Here is a 21,171-nt window from a genome sequence, read left to right as displayed (position 1 = left end):
CCGCCCCCGCAGGCAACCTTTGCTTTGCTGTCTCTCTCTCTAGAGGTCCCTTTCCTGGAAATTGCCAGATGGACTCACACCATATGTTAGTACTTTTTTAACCTTTGGGAAGAGTGTATTCTGCTCCCAACTTAGGCTGCACACCCTTCCAGGGCAGGATGGGGTCAACAGCTCCATGTTCCCCTAAGTTCAAAATATGCTTAGACTGCACAGATGGTTACGGCCAGTGAGAGAGTAAAAGAGGCCCAGTCCTGTTCACGTTCCCAAGTGCCTGAGACACGCAGGCTGCTCCCCTGGGAACCCCCATCTGGACGGTCATATCTACAACATGCCCACAAGTGACTTCGAAGGGCAGACCTATTCAGGCCTATTTCAGGCTCTTGCATCGTCTGACAATGACACCTGTGAACCAGGCACCTGGGAATTGAGCAGGCCTGGATTGGATGTGGGCTTCACTCCACAGCACCTACACCAAGCATGTCAAACTTGAAGGCTAACACGGGCCAAATAAACAAGGCTTACGTTTATGTGGGTGGCAAAAAACCAAAAGCTTCCATTTTCATAGAAACATAGATTTATTTTGATAGAGACATGCTGAATACAAAGGGCTGAAATTAATGAGTAATTGTTAATATAAAATAATAGAACATTGTAATAAAAATTAATCTTTTTTCTTGAACATTAACTTACCAGACACTGAATAACCGCACAAATTAATAAGCGTAACGCAAATAAACCTATTTTTCTTATTCTCCGAAAGCGAAATATTTCCTGTTGCGCACACCAAACAAGTCAGTCCAAGACTAATGACATGGCAATCGGCTGGTAAAATATTCGCTGCTAGTATTAGTGGAGAGAAATGGTGTGCCTGCACATAAAGTGCGTAAGGGAAATGAGTGCAACATGATTATAGTAATCAGTCATTACTGAACATTGTAGTTCGTTATTAATAACTAGAGACCCAGCGCGCAAAATCGTGTGTGGTAGCCCGCCGCTGCTCACAGCCCCACCCACCCGACCACCGCTGCTCACAGTGCTCACTGTCCCGCTCACCCGCCTTGCTGCAATCAGAGCCTGTGGGCTGCAGGGGAGGGACCGAGAGGTGCTCAATGCACCTCATGGTGACTGGTCGTTTGGTCATCCTGGTCGCCACAACACTGGCTTTTTATATACAGGCAGTCCTCAGGTTACCGACGTACATTGTTTCGTGGTTACGTTGCCATTTCCCATTTATTTATAAAATAAAAAATATTCCGTTGTTTTGACATATGTACATATGTGCTTTGTATTTTTTATTATTTATTTACCACAAGGTCAGGAATTGTTATCTTTCTTTAAAAATTTTTTTAATTGTTTCACTTCATTACTACTGTGTATGTATGTGCTCCATGTGAGTGACGTAGGTGCTTATGTAGGTGGGTTCTGACTTGACGGTGAAAATTGTGTTATGTTGCGCCATAGGAACGAATCTGTGACGTAACCCGAGGACCTACTGTATATAGATTATGTATACAGGATATTGTAAAAATTAAGTTACGAAATTTTTATTAAAATATTTCTTACATACTGTTATATTGACTGGGCCGCAAAAATATTTGTTGTGGGTCATGAGTTCGACATGCTTGACCTATGTGATTTCTCTTTTTTTTTAAATTTTATTTTTATTGATTTCAGAGAGGAAAGGAGAGGGAAAGAGAGATAGACACATTAGAGAATCATTGATCGGATGCCTCCTGCATGCCCATCCCCCCAAACTGGGGATCGAGCTTGCAACCCGGCATATGCCCTTGACTGGAATCGAACCCGGAGCCCTACAGTCTGCAGGCCATGCTCTATCCACTGAGCCAAACTGGCTAGGGAGCACCTACATGATTTCTGTTCTCATGCGGGCCCATGGGCACTTAGTGAAGGGTCCTGGGTTCAATTCTGGTCAAGGACATGTACCCTGGTTGCAGGTTCAATTCCCAGTAGGGAGCGTGGAGGCAGCTGATCGATGTTTCTCTCTCATCGATGTTTCTAACTCTCTATCCCTCTTCCTTCCTCTCTGTAAGATCAATAAAATATATATATTTAAAATACCACTTGGAGAAAGGGGCTGTTCTTTTAAAGACTGGCATTCCTCAGGATTCCAGACCTTTGGCCATCTTTGGAGTAGAGCAAGGCCTCTGACACGCAAGAGAAAATGTGCAGTGGACAGTCCACAAAAGGAACAGAGAAGATGCTGCATGCCAAGACCCGCCAGGGTTGCCGCTGCAGGAGTGAAGCAGGAAACAGGCAGGAGGAGCTTTTACCCAGGGGTGCTGGATGATGGCTGCTCCCCACTGGACAGGCACATTGGTGGTGGCCACTTGGTGGCAGCTGGAGGAGCAATTTGAATCCTGCCAAGTGAACAGTGGCACCAACCACAGGCCTCATAATTGAGTAATCTCAGCAAGAAAACCTGATCAGTACCACACAGAAAATAAACTGGCCGATATACAGTATAGGCTCTGTGACCTGGGCAGACAATTCACTTTGATGAATTAAGAGTTTAAGGGGGAAAAAGGAGGAGGAGGAGGAGAAGGGAGTTGGCATGGAGGAGAGGGGAGAAGGGCCACTAGGGGTTTGTTGTCCAGGATGGGTGCTCCACAATTTCTGCTCTGTGTCCTCACACCTTGTCCAGACATCGTGCTCTGGGGGGCCATGTACAGTAGTACTCCACGACTGGGAAACACCTGGGTCTGCTGTTCTCTCCTGGCCTGGACCAAATCTGGGAGCAGGCTTCCATTCCTGCCTCGGCCGGGCTGACTTCTCCCTCCTGTCTGTGAGTGCATGAGGATGACACTTTCCATGCCGGGCTATGGAGCAGTCCCTTCAGCAGCCAGAGCAATAGGCCTGGGGACAGTGGCCTGGGAGTGAGACAGCATTGAAGGTCCAGGCCCAGCCACCCTCCTGTGTGGCCTCTAAAGAGCCAACACCACATATGGGTCAGTGACTGGCTCTCCCTAGTGAGGCACTGGGAGTCTCAGCTCTCAGGTGTAAGCACTGCTGGCTTGTTAGTGACTGCTCTCAGGAGGGGGTGAGGTCAACAGGGCAGCACTAGCCAATTGCCATGTAACAAGATGAACCGTGTCCAAAGCTGGAGAAGGGTATGAAAGGCTCTGGCAAGAGAGACAAGAATGTCAGAGAAAAACATGAGGAGAACTGCAAGATGTAAACCCTCCAACATGGCAGAGGGATATGCTCCTGGCTGGCTGGCAGGGGGTGTTCTGTGTGAGTTCAGGGGCACAAGGGCCGCCATTCCTGGTCCACCACATAGTCACAATCCTGCATGATATTGTTGATTGTCATGTTTACTCAAGGATGATGTAAGGACCAGCACACCCATTTTACAGACGAGGCAACTGAGGGATGAGAGATGGAAGAATTTAAAGTCCCTGCAGCTGTTAAGTGGAGGAGCTGGGAGCTGTGCCCAGACCTGCCAGACTGGACGGTCCATCATGTGCTGAACCCCAAACTGGAAAACTGGTCAACGATGGAATGGGGTGAAGCCTGGGGACTAGGTGGGGCCGGGGCGGAAGTATGTGGGGCCTCCAAGGGCCAACCCCATGTGCAGAGTGCTGGACTTGGGAGGCCCCAAGAGGCGACTATGATGATCTTGGGCAGGGCTGAGAAATTCCTGAGTTGTGATGCTGGCAAAGGGATGGGAAGGGAGGGAGGGAGAACCCATTCGCCTCTAAATCCAACTGTGACTTCCCTCCCTCTGGCCTTTTAAAACACGTGTGCCAAATACCTCTGAGCAACCTATCTGGTTTCCATTACAGTCTCGTGACTTGAGAGTCCACAACATGGGCAGGGCCCCGGATGGTCTGTTGCCAGGATGACACATGAAGCCACTGGCCTTCTCGATCTCCTTTCTCTGCTTGCACTCCTGGACCCTCAACTCGGAAACACTGGCCGAGACACAAGATAGTGTGCTCTTTGGCTAACCAGACTCTTTCTGGAAAGGTGAGCCAAGCATGCTTCTTGGGGGGGTAATATGCATAGGGCACTGGCTGCCCTCAAGCCTCCTGTGTCTCCCTGCCTGGAAACTTTCAGTGGCTCCTGGTATCGCCAAGATACTCAGAATGATTTCCCAAAGCTGAGGCCCTTGTGAATGGTTCAATTATGAAATGCTTGCTGATGGGGGCGGCACTCTGATTCCAGGCAGTTTGGAGCTCCCACATGGCTCTTGAGAGTGAAGGCCATGAGGCGTGGGGCTGGGCTGCGAAGGAAGAGGTGCCACACAAAAATATTTGTGCCCAAATGAACCTTCATAGCCCAACTGGAGGAATCGGAGAGTAGAAATCAACCCCTCAACCCAAGGAGATGGGTGCGCAGGAAGAGTGAGGTCTGGCAGCCAGGAAGAGACTTCATGCAGCACACAGTCCTTAGCAAATACTTGTGAGCTGACTGGCACAGAAAGTCACCACCCCTTCGATAAGCCCCGGGAGGGAGATGTTCTGACAAGTCAGAACTTACTCGGCATCCTGAGAACTCTGAAATTTCCCCCAATTTGCTGGTAAGCATGCCTCTAGGCACACATTTCCTTTCCACCCAGCGATCTAAGCTAAATATATTTTTAAAAAACAGTTTTGTGAACAGGAGTGATGGAAATAATTAACCAGGAAAAAGTTCTAAAGTTACTTTTCATGTGGAAACCCCACACTGGGCACTGAGACAACCAGGTCAGGCCCTGAGACATACCTCCATGCCCCAAGGGTCACGGGTTTGTTAGGAACCTACTTCTGACAGAAGGAGGAGAGTGGGCTTTTGAAGCCCAAAGCATTTTCCCAAAAGGAGCGGTCGCTCAGGCCTAAGGGTGGTGGCTGAGATACCAGCTCAGAAGCAGAACCCTCAGGCCTCCCAGGGATAAGCCAGCTGCCCACCTCCCAGCCAGGGGAGGGGTGGGGCTGGTTGTTGATGTGCAGAGGAGCCTGGGCACAAGGGCGTTGATCAGACCTGGCCTCACCTGGGCTCTCTCAGTTTAGGTAGTTTTCTGCCATCCACTGTGGCGGCCATTTATAAAACATGTCAGGGTGATTCAAGCTCCCCACCTCCCAGCACATACACCTCTCAGGCCTGCATGGCTTCAGTTTGAGAACAGGACCCCAGGCTGGCAAGGGATGATAAATGCTTTGCTATTTGGAAGGCAGTGAGCTGACTGTCAACATGAAGCCGCAGCTGTGGCTTTCCTGCCTGGAACATGCTGTTAAAATGGGAGGGATGGGGCGGGTTTAAGCAAGAAAAATTCTCTCAAAAATCCTGGCTTAATTCAAGATTCTGAGCTGGACACAACACAGGCACTGGTGGCAAAGCAGGAACTGGACATTGGAAAGAACTGTCTTTAGAGGAAGTGGCGACGGCAGATGGAAGACAATCACAAAGTGACTGTCAAGGAATAGCGAGCCAGATGACCAAGCTCCTCGAGATATAACGAGGGGGGAGGGGAAGTGCGCAAGTACTGCCTCTTGCAGGTCCCAGCGCCCGTACACAGGCTCCTCACAGGAGAGCTGAGCTGCTCCTTCAGCTCCAGGCCGAGAATTTTTCTTTGCTGATAGTGAAGTCGCGGACCTCCACAGTGCGGGGCCCACTCCTCATGCTGCTGTCAGACTGTGCCACCAGCTTTAAACTCCCCAGCATCCTTCCTGGGGGCCCTGTGAGCCCCTGGAAGCCTCTCCACCTACCTGAACCAGGTCTGCCCCCACCCTGGCTAGGATTTGCATCATTTTACTCCCCAGGACCCCTGGGTAGTCTCCTCGCTAGTCTCCCCTCCTCCCAGACCTTGCCGTGACCTGTCCAGAACCCTCCATGTGCTGGGGCCTGTGGCCCTCTCTAGGCTACTGTCCCGTTTTTTGCGCCGCAATCGCTAGACAGCTCTCCCTCTTACCCTGCCCGTCAGTGCTGCTTTAGCCTAATCCCTGCTTTGTGCGCTCAGAGGCCTTGGCATGACTTTCTGTTACAGCTCCCCACACCTTTCAGAACACTCTCGAGTTCTAATTCTGCGTGCCATGCACCCCATGTTTGTCCTCAGTAGCTGATGGCAAGCTCCTGAGGCACCCCCATGTTGCTCTCTGCAGGCATCCAGCACATCGCCCAGCACTGTGCATGGGTGGGGTGGATACCGTCTGACAGACTGGCTGGCCCAATGCTCTACACCACTCAAATCACCCTGAAGGGTCAACTCTTGCTGGTGCCCTCTGCCCCCGACAAAGGATGTGCTCTTGGACAGGATCAGAGGGAAGTGTGGGCTGAGCACAAGCCCCTTCAGGCACCTGGGAACAGGCCAGATCCAAGCTAGTGCCCCTGTCGTGCTGAGGATTTTTACCTCCGACTGAGATGCCAGCAAACACTTGTGGCCCTTTCCTCGTCTCCCAAAGGAGTGGCTAACAAAGCGAAGGTGCAGTAGCACAGGAGGACCTGAAGGCGGAAGGAGATCTGTAACCATGGGGCCACAAAGGAGGAGTGTGGGGTTGGGCACACACAGGCAGTTATGAGGTGCCTTGGCTTCAGTCCTGTTTGAGGGAAGTGCCTCCCGCTCTTCCCACAGGTGGCTCAGTAGTCCCTAGAGACAGATGATAAGGAACCCACACCCTGCCTGGCCTCACCTCCATGGGGATGGTGGGAAGAGAGGGCAGGCTAAATGAGTGTTGGTCCACATGGGGCCAAGGAGGCGTTTTCCCTTGAAGCCAGTCTGGCCAGAGGCCAGGCCCTGAGCACCCTCCTGGTGTTCTGTGGTGGGCAATGGCCTGGGGTCAGGGCACCAGGGCTCCTAGTCCTGGCTCCTCTGGGGACCCTCCTAAATTCCTCATCCTATTCTATATAATAAAAGGCTAATATGCAAATTGACCAAACGGCTGAATGACCGGTCACTATGACGCGCACTGATTACCAGGGGGCAGACGCTCAACGCAGGAGCTGTGCTGCTCAGCCAGAAGCCTGGCTCACGGCTGGCGAGCCCAGGGGCAGTGGCAGGAGCCTCTTCCGTCTCCGTGGCAGTCGGACATCCCCTGAGGGCTCCCATACTTCAAGTGCGCAGGCCGGGCTGAGGGACACCCCCCCCACAAGGTGCACAAATTTCATGCACCAGACCTCTAGTCTATGAATAAGAGCACTGGTCCAGGTTCAACCCTAATGATCGGCAGTCCTGGGATTTTTTTTTTTTAAAATATAGTTTTATTGATTTCAGAGAGGAAGGGAGACGGAGAGAGAGAAACATCAATGATGAGAGAGAATCATTGATTGGCTGCCTCCTGCACGCCCCGCACTGGGGATCGAGCCCGCAACCTGGGCATATGCCCTGTCCGGGAATCGAACCGGTGACCTCTTGGTTCCTGGGTCGACACTCAACCGCTGAGCTACACCCGGCTGGGCAGTCCTGGGATTTTCATTAAGACACTACCAAGCCTGGCTGGTGTGATTCATTGGTTGAGCATAACCTATAAACCAGGAAGTCACGGTTCAATTCCTGGTCAGGACACATGCCCAGGTTTTGGGCTCAATCCCCAGTGGAGGGTGTGAGGAGGCAGCCAATCAATGATTCTCTCTCATCACTGATGTTTCTCTCTTTCTCTCTCTCTCTCCCCCCCTCTCTCTTTCTCTCTGAAATCACTAAAAATATCTATAATAATAAAAGCGTAATATGCTAATTAGGACAAAGCCAGGGCTGCCAGGGAAGCTAGTGCCGGCAGCCGGGGGAAGGAAGGCCTACTCTTGCACAAATTTTATGCATTGGTCCTCTAGTTTAAAAATAAAAACACACCACCAAGTTTCCCCACAAGGAAGGAAGCAGAAGCACTTGCATGTCACACAACTGGGAAAATCAATTTCAGATGAAAATTTGTAAAAAAAAAAAAACCCACCCAACCCACAAACAAATGAGGCAAAACACCCCCTGAGACCTGCCTGGCAGGGTGGTGCCAGCTCCATACCACTAATAGCGAGCTGGGTTCACTGTGGGGAGCTGCTGGCCGCTGGTCTAAGGCCTGGCTGGCAGAGTGTGATTCTGTTATGCTTATGCACAGAAACGATAAGGTGTTTTTGCAAATTAATCTGTTACCAATGGCAAAGCGGATGCAAAAGCAGCTCTTTAGGAAGGGACAGGAAATAAGGCTGGGAAATCCTGTGAGGCACAGACCTGCACAGCCTTCAGAAGGCACCAGAACAGCCTCTGCATTAAACATCATGACCACAGCCTACTGCATAAGAGGCTGTAGATATCCAGCATAATTCTCAGTCAGGAGCCATGGGTATCCCAACAATGGCAAGCTAAGCTGAACTGACCAACTTAAAAGTGCAGAGCCCCTGCCTTTTAGAACATAGATGCCACCACCCTGTCTCTAAGACCTCTTCCATTTTTAAAGGCCTAACTAACGAGAAGCCACCTCTTCCAGGAAGCTCTCCTGATTCTCCATTACCCACCTCCTTACCCAGGCAGGGGTGACCTGGGGTGCTAGCCACTCACCCATCACACTATGGCACCCCCTCTTTCAAGCCGCTGCCCCCTTCAGACCTCACCTTGGACCAGGCTTGCTGGACCGAGTTTTCTGTTCCACAATGGCACTCACTTCATTCCCATCTCCTTATGGCCCTCTTCCTCCACTGGACTATGAACTTGAAGTCAGCATCCGGTCACTGCCATACTTGCGCTCAGAATGGCATCTAAGACTCAGGAAGAGCTTAGCTAATACAACTTCATGGGGGTCTGATCTCATCCCACCACTCCGCAGTGGCTGAGCTCTGGGAGGGCAGTGGACTAGGGAGATGGCTGGATGAAAGCCCAGTTCCCATCCCTAATTTTCCTTTATAGGAAGTTCAAGTTAAGCTGGTTCTCTGGTCGGAGGCTGCCTGTCCAGTTCCCTGCTCTCTGCCCAAAGTCTGCCCACAGCTGGCTCCCACACAGGAGAGAGCAAAGGTTCAGGAATATTGGCAAAGACAAAAAATCGGAGCAAGCCAGGCCCAGTCTGGCTTAAATCCAGAGGACCCCATTCCCGGAATAAGCTGGTTTGTTATCAACAGGAATCCCCATGAAAACAAAGGGTCTGCGGTTTTGGAGGACAGGATACAGAAAAAGAAGGCTGACAGGCAAATAGACTTTGAAGGCCGAAGTGAAATGGTCCCAAAACACACACGAGGCTGGAGCAGGGAGGTGTGTGTGGGGGAACACACGCAGGTCCCCTAGGGATCATCAGGGAGGGCAGAGCGTGGCCTTGGATCTCTTCCACCAGGCAGCCTGTGGCACAAGTTCTGAGTGCGCGCTAAGGAATGTGTTTTCATCTGGCTCCACTGCTCACCTGCCACACCAAGGTGGTGACAACAGGCTCAGTTGTCAAGTGACTCATGGCCATGGTGGCCCACAGTCACCAAGACCAGTTTCTTCAGGTGTGGCTACCAGCAGCACCTGGGCAGGATACAATCCTGGGACGACTCTTGGCACTGCAGACCAGCCCCTTCCATGGGTTAGTGATGGGCACTGTGAGCCCAGGCCATGTATTAGGTGCCAGCATCCTGTTACCCTGCATGACCACATCTTCATCTGCACCCCATCTTGTTTGTCCAGGGACACCTGCCTTTCTAAACTGCAAAGTCAGTCTTAGACACCTGGAGCTGGAAGGAATCTCAGAATCCATTGTCTAACCTCAGCACACCGATGAGGAAACCAATGGGACCGAGGAGGAAGGAGCTGTCAGGGCCAGGTGGGCAGTTCCAGGTGGTCACCAGGGCAAACCGTTTCTGTCCCACAGCTGCCATCCACCCTGCACCGAAGAGAGTGGGTGGGCCTTTTCTTTCGAAGGACATTCATTCAAACCTTGTACACACATGCTCACTGACACCAACGCTCATGCCCCAGCGATGGGTGAGCACCCAGACTTTGAGGTGCCCAGGACCCACCTCAGGCCATAGAGAAGAGTAGTTATGAGGGGCCCTTTCTCCTCCTGAGGCTCAAATTCATTCTAGCAACTCCATTAGGGGCAGCCTCGCTTCCCCACCACAAACACACAGTCCGCACACTAACTTGCTGTCAGCAGCAGCACTGGCTACAGGAACTGAGTTAGTGGAGCAGCACGGGCCTGGTGTCCAGTAGGTGCTCAGGCAATCACTGTTAGTTGAGATACATAAGTACCTGTGTGCAGACCCCACCCTCTACAAGCTCTCTCTTGTGTTAGTAACAAGCCAAGACAAGGGTGTGCCTGAGGTCCTAAGACAATGCAGGTGATGAGAAGGGGAATGGAGAGGCTTGGACCACAGGAACCCTCAGGCTGTGACTTTAAGCAAGAAATGTGGACCTCTCTGAGCCTCAGTTTCCTCAACTATGAAACAATAATGTGTTGTGGAACTTGGATGTGAACATGATTAAATAATCACAAACTGCCCTACAAATAGGTGCCTGCCCTAGACTGTGTGATGCTCTCAGGAGGAAGGAATGAGGCGAGGAGGGTCTTGGGCAGGCAGCTTGACGCGGGTCCAGGACATGGGCAACATTCAGAAGCAAGGTCTGCTAAGTGGCCTGGATGACAGGGACAGTAAGAGTGCTGGGTTTCTGGAGTGAAAGGTTTGGTGTAGATTCTTCTTTAATAAGAGAAAACACAACATCCTGGGTGGGCCTCCTATGAGGGATCTGTACTTCTGCACACACATCACCCCACACATCAGGACATGTGTCAATAGCAGGCTGATTGCTCACTCGTCCAATGTACCAAAAGAGATCAGTAACAGGGTCTAACTGACTCACGGCACCAAGTACATTTGTTGATGGGTGACCATGATACATAATTGTGAAGCTCCATTTGGGAGAAGGGGAGGTAATGAAGTGCCAGGAGATAAAATGACTTGGTCTGAAGGAAGGTGGGTGGGAAATCTTCTTACTCCATGGAGAGTAGCATGTGGTGTAAAAATGCTACCATGCCTGACCTGGGCAATAGTTTCCAGGCCACCCCACCTTTTCTAAACAACCTGGCCTACTGGCCATCCCTGATCACCCTAGGTGGCTTTCTGTCCTTTGTCCTTGCTAATATGATCCCTGCTTGCCCTGGGACACCCTACCCTCTCTCCTTCCAGATGGTGCACATCCATAAAGCAGTGCTTACGCCCTGGGTATGAGGGTTCCCCCCACTGTAAGTCAGAAGGTTTTGCTATATTTGCCAAGATGGCTGAACAGTACCCCTCACCAGAGATGGCTTTTCATCTTTCATTTTTCCTTTTTGTAGGAGAAAAGCTGCCCAGCCCTCTTCCCCAGGTCTGGCTTCTCTTCAGTGTAATGCGTGTCTGGTGTGGCCACTTCCTGAGCAAGGAGCCATAAGAATAATCAAATCCCTCTCTACTCAAGGATGATGGTTTAGCACCAAGGGCCTCCTCCCGGCACCCACCATCTATGGCAGCTACTGCTCCCATGGACGAACTGACCCCATAGACAGACAGTGTCTGGGCTCCTGGAGCAGGGATGAGAACACAACAGGGCAGGCCAGTGATCCAGAGGCCCCATCTCCAGTGCCTGCCAGGAAACCCTGAATCTCATCCTCCTTTCCTTTCCTCCTTCCTCCTCCTAAATTCAAAGCCAACGTCCTAGTCACCTCCCTGTGAGTCATCCCTGGTTTCTCCCTACAGGGCACTTGTCATAGGACCCTGTGTCACCATACTGGCTCTATTTCAATCACTTAGCCACTGTGTGTGCTTGAGACACTCTCCTGCCTTAATCTTAACATTTGGGGTCAAAGTCAGATGACCAGATGTCCCCTATTGAGAAGGTTGCTCTTATTCATTTAACAAATACTATTTATATGCGCCAGGTATATGGAAGGGAAAAAATTAATAGCATAAGCACACAAAAAAAGTGATAACATAAGGACCTCTGATAAGGAACCTACAGGGAGAAGCACTTTCTTCTGTGGGAATGGAACCAGGGAGAATTCATAAGACCAGGACTCTGGACTTGGGTTTGAAGAATGGACTTAAATTGGACATGGGAAGGAGAAACAGATGTGACGTGAGGAAAGAGAGAGACAAGGGGATGCGGGGGTCTGCAACAACACAGAAGACAGAAGAGCTAAGGGCTGCCTTAGAAACAGATGTCGGACATCTAACTGAAGACGGCCGCGGGAGACCCATTGTTAGCATAGTACCCATTAAGTCAACTTGCCAAAGAAAACTGGTCCTATTTTCTTGCTGATTCAGCCATTAAGCTGGAGACAAGAGCTAATGAAGAATATAACACACGCACACACAACCTTAAAGGTTGAATTGAAAACCTTTAGCAGGACAAGGCATTAAATCAGTATGAGTTTTCTATGGCTGCTGTAACAAATCACCACAAACTTAAAACACAAGTTTCCTAAAAGATACAATAAATGGAAGAATATACCTGTTCATGGATTGGAAGGATTAACATTGTTCAAAAGTCCTTACTAACTAAAGGAAGCTACAGATTCAATACAATCCCTATTAAACTATCCATGGCACTCTTCCAGAATTAAAACTAATCCTAACATTTAAATGAAACCACAAGACCCCAAATAGCCAAAGAAATTTTTAGAAAAAAAAAACAAGTGGGAGGTATCTGCTCACTGATATCAAACCATACTACAAAGCTACAACAATCAAAACAGTATGGTACTAGCATAAAAACACACACATAGATGAATGGAATAGAATAGAGAGCCCAGAAAAAAATCCTCACTTATACAATCAATTATTCTATGACAAAGAAGCCAAGGATATACTGGGTGGGGCAAAAGTAGGTTTACAATTGTTTGTATGGAAAATAATACAATAATTAATATATATAAGAATAAACTCTGTTTTTTTGCACAGTCACAACTATAAACCTACTTTTGTCCCACCCTGTATAATGGAGTAAAGACAGTCTCTTCAATAAATGGTATTAGAAAAACTGATCAGATAAATGCAAAAAAATAAAACTAGACCACCTTCTGACACCATATGTAAAATAAACTCAAAATGAATTAGACTTAAATGTAAGACCCAAGACCATAAAACTCCTACAAGAAAACATACACAGTAAAATCTCTGACATTGCCCTTAGCAATATCTTTTTGGATATGTCTCCTCAAGCAAGGGCAACAAAATAAAAAAATAGAACTAAATCAAACTAAGAAGTTTTTTGTACAGGAAAGAAAACCATCAACAAAATGAATAGCCAACCTACTGAATGGGAGAAGACATTTGTAAACGATACATCCGATTAGAAATTAATATGCAAAACATATAAAGAACTCATACAACTTAATATCCTCCAAACCTAAACAATCCAATTAAAAATGGCGGAGGACAACTCTCCCAAGACAACATACATATGAAACCACGTTCAACATCACTAGTCATCAGAGAAATACAAATTAAAACCACAATAAGACACCACCTCACACCTGTCACAATGGCAATCTATTATCAATCTATATAAAAGCCTAAGTGACCATCGCAACTGAACGGATGACCAACAGGCTGCGTGGGGCGATCAGGCTGGCAGGGGGTGCAGTTGAGGGCGACCATGCCAGTGGGGGAGGGGTAGTTGGGGGAGATCAGGCTGGCAGGCAGAGGCAGTTAGGGGTGATCAGGCTAGCAGTGGGGGGGCAGTGAGGGGCGATCAGGCAGGCAAGCAGGTGAGTGGTTAGGAGCCAGCAGTCCAGGATTGTGAGAGGGATGTCCGACTGCCAGTTTAGGTCCGATCCCCGGGATTGGGCCTAAACCGGCAGTCAGACATCCCCCAAGGGGTCCTGGATTGGAGAGGGTGCAGGCTGGGCTGAGGGGACCCTCCCTCCCCCACTCCGTGCACGTGCACGAATTTCGTGCAATGGGCCTCTAGTCTATAATAATAAAAGGGTAATATGATAATTAGACTGAACATCCTTCGGAGAGCCGCGGCGGTGGCAGTGGGGCGAGCCCCTTGCATGAATTTCGTGCATCAGGCCTCCAGTCATCAATAAATTGACAAATAGCAAGTGTTGGCGAAAATGTTCAGAAAAGGAAAACCTTGTGCACTGTTGTTAGGATTATAAATTGGTGCAGCCACTATGGAAAACAGGATGGCGGTTCCTCTGAAAATAAAAAATAGAATGGCTATACAACTCAACAATTTCACTTTGGGTATTTATACAAAGGAAAAAAACTCCACCAATCTGAAAGATATATGCACCCCTGTGTTCATTGCAGCATTACCAGTAATAGCCAAGATATGGAAGCAAACTACAGGTCCATCCATAGATAATTGGATAAGAAGATGTGATATAGCCCTAGCCAGTTTGGCTCAGTGGATAGAGTGTTGACCTGCAGACTGAAGGGTTCGATTCCAATCAAGAGCACATGCCTGGGTTGCAGGCTCAATCCCCAGTAGGGGGTGTGCAGGAGGCAGCCAATCATGATTCTCTCATCATTGATGTTTCTAATGTGCTCTCTCTCTCTCTCCTTTCCTCTCTGATATCAATAAGAATCCTATCTAATAAAGAGGAAATATGCTAATTGACCCTCACGCCATCACAAAGATGGCAGCGCCCACAGCCAACAAGGAGGGAATATGCCAATTGAGTGCCACGCCCTCAAAGATGGCGGTGTCCACAGCCACAAGATGGCAGCACCCAGTCCCCTCAGTCCCGCTGGGGCAGTAGGCGCATGGCAAGGTCAGGCTGGCACCCAGGCAGGTCTGGCTGCTCCGCGCACCTGCCTCCAGAGTCCCCCAGTCCCGTCAGCCCCCAAGTCACCCAGGGCCAGGCAAGACTCAGATGTCGGCTGCCCAGCCACCCAAAGCTTGCACTGCTGCTGCCAGTAGTGGCAGCAGCAGAGGTGTGATGGGACATTGCCTTCCCCTGATCACCAGGTCGCCTCCCACCCCTGAGGGCTCCCAGACTGTGAGAGGGGGCAGGCTAGGCTGAGGGGGGTCCCTTTCCTCTCTGTGCATGAATTTTCATGCACCGGGCCTCTAGTAATAATAATAAAAAGATGTGGTACATATATACAATGGACGATTTTTTAAAAAAAAATGAGAGAGATTAAAAATGGCAGCGTAGCATGTGGAAGCTACACTGACACTCTCCCAGGACCAAACTAGAAATACAACTAAAATACAGAAAAACTACCCTGAAAAATCAACTGTAGATCAGCTGGACAGAACGTGGAAACTGCATCAAGACTGGTAGAAAGTGCAGAAATGTGAAAGGGGTGGCTGGGCTCCCATAGCCAGCAGCTAAAGATCCGGAGGGATAGCTCAGCTGATGGAGGCCCCCACTGACAACTCTGGGGTCTAAACCACAAGCTGGGCTCACCAGCCCAGAGCATCAGAACTGAGAAAGGTATCCATATAACACCTTGCTGTGAAGTCCGCCAGGAGAGAAGGCTGGAAAGGCAGGTACCCTCTTAAAGGGCCAACACAAAATTTCGTGTGCAGCTACTCACCTTGGGCTCCAGCAAAGGGAGGACAGAGTGGACTGGAGCTATGTGAGGAGAGTCCAGGGTTGGGAGCTCTGGGGTTGGAACTCAGAGGGCAGACACCCCAGTTTCCTGTGCTGAGTCATTCCCTCATGCTGCAGAGGACATCTTTCTCTTACAGACCTTTGCTTTCAAGGCAGTTTTGGCTTGGGGGAAAGGCAGCTGCCATATCCTGTTGGAAGACCTCTTACCCCACCCTGTGGTCCATAGCCTGAGGCCAATCAAGGCTGATAACAATCAGACTGTAAGCAGATGTCTGCAGGCTTTCAGCCTTTGCCTGATATCCTCTGGGCCCGGGGCTAGGAAAAGCAGACCCCCTAATGCCCGTTCCCCGCCCCCCCCATCTTGATCCTTTCCAAAGGCATCCAGTCCCAGCCAAGGGAGCCACAAGCTATGATTGCTGATAGCCCCAAACAGGGTACTCAGTGCTAGTCAGAAACAGTGTCTATCACTGTCCTGGACTAGAGCTTGGGAGTCGTAGCACACCTACCTATTACATAGATACAAACCCAAACAGGCAGCCAAAATGGGGAGACAATGAAAGAAAATCCCCAAATGAAAGAACAAGAGAATTCTCCAGAAAGAGAGCTAAATGAAGTGGATATAAGAAATTTATCTGATATTGATTTCAGAATAATGATTGCAAAGATGCTCAACAGCATGAGAAAAGAGATAGTAACTATGAAAAAAGACCAGTCAGAAACAAAGAATGGCACAGCACTAATAAAGCACACACTGGAAGGCCTACATAGCAGATTAGGGGAAGCTTAGGATCAGATCAGTGAATTAGAAGACAAGGTAGAAAAAAAATCACTCAGAGAACAATGACAAAACTATTAAAAAAACAGGAGGACAGCTTAAAGGAGTTGTGGGACAACATGAAATGTAACAATATTCGTAACTGGAGTGCAGAAGGAGAAGAGTGTGAGCAAGGGATAGAGAACGTGTTTGAAGAATTAACGCCAGAAAACTTCCCTAACCTACTGAAGGAAAAAGTCACACAAGTCCAGTAGGCACAGAGTCCCAAGCAAGAAGAAGCCAAACAAGCCTATGCCCAGACACATCATAGTTAAAATGCCAAATAATTAAAAACAGAGAATCTTAAAGGCAGCAAGAGAAAAGCAATTTGTTACCTGCAAAGGAGCCCCCATAAGGCTGTCAGCTGATTTCTCAACAGAAACTCTACAGGCCAGAAGGTAATGGCATGAAGTATTCAAGGTAATGAAGAGCAAGGCTCTCATTCAAAATAGATGGTGAAATAAAGAGCTTCCCAGACCAAAAAAGGCTAAAGGAATTTATCACCGCCAAATCGAGACTGTAAGAAATCCTAAAGGGACTGATGTAATGAGAATAGAAAAGGGAAGCATAGGAATACAGAATTAAAATGGCAATAAAGAAGTGCCTATCAATAATAATCTTAAATGTAAGTGGATAAAATGCTCCAATCAAAAGACACAGAGTAGCTGAATGGATACAAAAACATGACCCAATTACCAGTATATGCTGTCTACAGGATACCCCCTCAGAACAAGACTCACACAGGATGAGAGTGAAGGGATGGAAAAATGTTTTCCATGCAAATGAAAACAAACAAAAAAAGCTGGGGTAGCATACTTGACAAAATAACTTCAAAATGAAGGCCATCACCAGACACAACAAAGATCACTACAACAAGAGGGATCCACCCAACAAGAGGATATAACCCTGGTAAACATATATGCCCCCAATATAGGAGCCCCAGATATATAAAAATCTTCTAGAGGACTTTGAGGGAGAGATCGACTATACAGTCATAGTAGGGGACTTTAACACCCCGCTGACTTCACTAGATAGATCTTCCAGTAAAAAAATTAACAGGGAAACAGTGACTCTAAAGGACACACTAGATCAGATAGATTTAATTGACATTTCAGAATATACATTCCATTCAAGTGCACATGGATCATTCACAAAGACAGATTACATGTTAGGACACAAAACAAATCTCTACCAATTCAAGAAGATTGAAATCATAGCAAGCATCTTCTCAGATCACGAAGGAATGAAATTAGAAATAAACTACAGTAAAAACACCCCAAAACATTCAAACACATGGAGGCTAAATGGCACATTAATAAACAATGAATGGGTTACCAACAAGATCAAGAAAGAAATAAACTTCCTGGAAATAAATGAAAATGAACACACAATAACACAAAATCTCTGGGACACAGCAAAAGCAGTCTCGAGAGAAAATTTCATAGCACTACAGGTCTACCTCAAACAACAAGAAAAATCAACAATAAAATATTTAGCCCTACAACTTAAAGAACTAGAAAGAGAACAATAAGAAAAACCCAGATTAAGTAGAAGGAAGGAAATAATAAAGATTAGAGCAGAAATAAATAACAGAGACCAAAAAAAAAAAAAAAATCAATGAAACTAAGCTGGTTCTTTGAAAGGATAAACAAGATTGATGAACTGTTAGCCAGACTCATCAAGAAGCAAACAGAGGACCCAAATAAATAAAATCAGAAATGGAAGTGGAGAAATAACAGTGACACCACAGAAATACAAAAGACTGTATGAAAATACTATGCCAACAATGTGGATGAAATGGACAAATTCCTAGAAAAATACAATTTCCCAAAACTGAATGAGGAAGAATCAGAAAACCTGAATAGGCCAATAACAACTGATGAAATAGAAGCAGTAATCAAAATACTCCCAGCAAACAAAAAGTCCGGACTTTACAGGGGAGTTTTACTGAACATTCAAAGAACATTTATACTTCTCAAACTATTCCAAAAAATACAAGAGAAAGGAACACTTCCAAGCTCTTTTTATGAGACCAGCATTATCCTAATTCCAAAAACAGATAAAGACACTACAAAGAAAAAGAATTACAGGCCATTATCCCTGATAAACATAGATGCTAAAATCCTCAACAAAATATTAGCAAATCGGATCCAGCAATATATCAAAAAGATTATACACAATGACCAAGTGGAATTTATTCCAGGGATGCAAAACTGGTACAATATTCGCAAATCAATAAACGTGATATATCACATAAACAAATTGAAAGACGAAAATCACAGGATCATATCAATAGATGCAGAAAAAGCACTCAACAAAATCCAACACCCATTTTTGATTAAAAACTCTCAGCAAAGTGGGAATAGAGGAAGCATATCTCAACATGGTAAAGGCCATATATGACAAACCTACAGTGATCATATTTAATGGGCAAAAACTAAAACCATTTCCCCTAAGAACAGGAACAAGACAGGGATGTCCGCTTTCACCACTCTTGTTCAACATAGTACTGGAAGTTCTAGCCACAGCGATCAGACAAGAAGAAGAAATAAAAGGCATCAAATTGGAAAGGAAGAAGTAAAACTCTCATTATTCGCAATGACATGTTATTGTACATAGAAAACCCTAAATACTCCACCAGAAAACTACTAGATTTAATAAATGATTTTGGCAATGTAGCAGATACAAAACCAACACCCAAAAATCGATGGCTTGTTAATACACCAATAATGAATTCTCAGAAAGAGAAACTAAACAAACAATCCCATTTACCATTGCAACAAAGAATTTAAGATACTTGGAAATAAACTTAACCTTTTGCACTTGGATGTCGAGTGTGACTCGACACGGTTAGCATCGATAGCAGCTCTTTTTATACTCTTTGAATGTATCAATAATTTGAAATATAAAAAAATCCAAATAAATAAGTTTGTATGAAAAGAAACCCCAGTTTTTTATTATACTGCTGCACTTTGTAAAATCTGGGGTATTTAAAAAATTAAATCCCGAGTAGAATAAAGGAATCAAGAAAAAAGCAAGCGAGTGCAAAGGGTTAACCAAGGAGGCAAAAGACCTGTACTCAGACAACTACAGGATGTTGAAAAAGAAATAAAAGAAGATATAAACAAGTGGGAGAATACACCATGTTCATGGATTGGTAGGATCAACATCATTAAAATGTCCATACTATCCAAGGCAATCTAGAGAAATCTACAGGTTCAATGCAATCCCTATTAAAATACCAGCAGCATATTTCACAAATCTAGAACAAATACTCCAAAAAATTTATATGGAATAAAAATTAAAAACAACAACAACGAATAGCTGCAGCAATCTTGAGAAAAAACAACAAAATTGGAGGAATCACAATTACCAGATTTCACGTTATACTACAAAGACACCGTAATCAAAACAGCCTGGTACTGACACAAGAACAGGCATATAGACCACTGGAACAGAACAGAGAACCCAGAAATCGACCCAAGCCATTACACTCAATTAATATTTGACAAAGGAGGCAAGAGCATACAATGGAGTCAAGAGAGTCTCTTCAATAAATAGTGTTGGGCCCTAGCTGGTTTGGCTCAGTGGATAAAGCATCCGCCTGCAGACTGAAGGGTCCCAGGTTTGATTCCAGTCAAGGGCACATGCCCGAGTTGCAGACTCTATCCCCAGTAGGGGACTTGCAGGAGGCAGCTAATTAATGATGCTCTCTCATCATTGATGTTTCTCTCTCTCCCCCTCTCTCCATTCCTCTCTGAAATCAATAAAAATATTTTAAATAAATAATTAAATAGCTAAATAAATAATTGGTGTTGGGAAAATTGGACAGATACATGCAAAAAAAAAAAAAGAAAAAGAAAAAGAAAGAAACTAGACCACCAACTTACACCATACACAGGAATAAAATGAAACTGGATAAAAGACTTAAATGTAAGTCGTGAAACCATAAAAATCCTAGAAGAAACCATAGGCAGCAAAATCTCAGACATCTCTCACAGCAATATGTTTACAGATACATCTAAGAAAAAAGGAAACTAAGGAGAAAATAAACAAATGGGACTACATAAAAATAAAAAGCTTCTGCACAGCAAATGAAACCATCAACAAAACAAAAAGAGAGCTCACTGTATGGGAGAACATATTTGGCAATTATACATCTGATAAAGGGTTAATATCCAAAATATATAAGGAACTCATAAAACTTAACAAAAGGAAGACAAACAATCCAATTAAAAAATGGGCAAAGGACCTAAATAGACACTTCTCCAAAGCGAACATGCAGGTGGCCAAGGGACATATGAAAAAATGCTCAAAGTCATTGATTATCAGAGAGATGCAAATTAAAATGACAATGAGGTATCACCTCACACCTGTCAGAATGGCTACCATCAACAAATCAACAAATGACAAGTGCTGGTGAGGATGTGGAGAAAAGGGAACACTGCTGGTGGGAATGCAGACAGGTGCAGCCATCATAGAAAACAGTATGGTGTTTCCTCAAAAAATTAAATATGGAACTGCCATTTGACCCAGTGATCCCACTTCTAGGAATGTACCTTAAGAAACCAGAAACACCAATAAGAAAGAATGTATGCACTCCTATGTTCATAGCAGCACAATTTACAATAGCTAGCTAAGATATGGAAACAGCCCAAGTGCCCATCAGTAGATGAGTGGATAAAAAAGCTGTGGTACATTTACACCATGGAATACTATGCAGCAGTAAAAAAAGAATCTCTTACCCTTTGAGACAGCATAGAGGGACCTGGAGAGTATCATGCTAAGTGAAATAAGTAAGAGAAAGACAAGCATCACATGATTGAACTCATATGTGGAATCTAAATAACAAAACAAACTGATGAACAGAGTGGATCCAGAGACATGGTAGCATGGAATAGAGTGAGGAATCTCGGAGGG

At 46.3% G+C, this 21,171-nt stretch overlaps 1 protein-coding gene across 1 annotated transcript in view; it reads right to left on the bottom strand.

The window, feature by feature from the left end:
* SH3GL1 (SH3 domain containing GRB2 like 1, endophilin A2) overlaps positions 1-21,171 on the bottom strand; it is a 45,933-nt gene that overhangs the window by 9,050 nt on the left and 15,712 nt on the right. The gene's annotated exons all lie outside the window — the stretch shown is intronic.

The sequence above is a fragment of the Cnephaeus nilssonii genome (genome assembly GCF_951640355.1).
Source record: "Cnephaeus nilssonii genome assembly, chromosome: 5".
Classification (NCBI taxonomy): Eukaryota; Metazoa; Chordata; class Mammalia; order Chiroptera; family Vespertilionidae; genus Cnephaeus; species Cnephaeus nilssonii.
The sequence above is the reverse complement of the archived record's forward strand: the minus strand, read 5'-3'. Positions and strand labels throughout refer to the sequence as shown.